The sequence below is a fragment of the Scyliorhinus canicula genome, unplaced genomic scaffold (assembly GCF_902713615.1).
Source record: "Scyliorhinus canicula unplaced genomic scaffold, sScyCan1.1, whole genome shotgun sequence".
Classification (NCBI taxonomy): domain Eukaryota; kingdom Metazoa; phylum Chordata; class Chondrichthyes; order Carcharhiniformes; family Scyliorhinidae; genus Scyliorhinus; species Scyliorhinus canicula.
The window spans coordinates 28,188-29,528 of NW_024055482.1; positions in this window are offsets into that span (position 1 = coordinate 28,188).

A 1,341-nucleotide genomic window follows, 5' to 3' on the forward strand; every position below is an offset into this window, starting at 1 on the left:
CAATTTTCAGAGTCAATTTGCCACTGTTTTAAGGTTTTCCTCCTCACTATTTACCACATCAACAATTTTCTCGGAATCTGCGAATTTACTGATTATACCTTTACCAGCGTCCTTGGGTTACACGGAATGTGGAGCTGAGGCCATGGTCACCTTAGTCATGATGTCACTGAATTGTGGAGTAGACTCGAGTGGCCGATTGACCAACTCCCTGCTCCCAAGTCGGATGCTCATATGGCAATGAAAATGCCCTGCATTTTCCCGAGTCAGTGTCTGTTACTGAGGGAGACACAGAATCGTTGAGCTGAGCCCCCACACCAGCAGGCCGTATCCTTCAATGGTGCGGCGATCCCTTTGCCGCAGCCAGCTCACGGCACTTGCTATCCTAACATTATCACATCTTGCTTTATTGCAGCAGAGAAATGCATTCCCCTGATTGCCAGCGACACGCTAGTGAAAGACAAGGCCTGTAAAATTGGGCAGCCAATACCTGGACATAAATATGTACGCGGAAATACTGGAAGTTTGTCACTCGCGGAATTAATATAGCGCCAGGAATGTTATAGCACTCAGAATCCCAGATACACAGAACCACCAGTTCAGATGAGGCCTTCCGGTCAATCGAGTCTGAACCAACACGTGAAATATACAGGACTAAATACAGGACCTCATTTGTCAGCACGTGTTCCATAGCCTTGAATGTGAAGACGTGTAATGTGCTCATCCAGGTACTATTTAATGGATGTGAAGCACACTGCCTCTACCACCCTCCCACGTAGGTTACTCCAGATAGTCACCATCCTTTGAATAAATAAGATTTTCCTCCAATCCCCCATAACCTCCTGCCCCTCACCTTGAATTTGTGTCCCCTCGCAACTGACACTTCAACGAAGGGGAACAGCTGCTCCCTATCCACCCTGCCATGACCCTCGTAATCTTGTACACCCAAGACTATGCAACTTCTCTTCATAACATAAATGTTCCATCCCAGGCAACATAATGGTGAATCTCTTCTGCAACCCCTCCAGTGCAATCACATGCTCCTATAATGTGGCGCCCAGAATTGCACACAGTACTCCAGCTGCGGTCTCACGACAGTTCTGTACAACTCCAACATGATCTCCCTGCTTTTAGAATCCATGCCTCTATTGTCCTGCAAGTGCGGTGGAACAGGAGTGGTACAGTGGTTAGCACTGCTGCCTCACAGCGCCAGGGACCCGGGTTCACTTCCGGCCGTGAGTGTGCAGTTTGCACTTTCTCCCCATGTCTGCGAGGGTTTCCTCCGGCTGCTCAATTTTTTTTAAAGACCTTATCAGAGTTACAAAGCTAGAGCTCAGAGTGTGG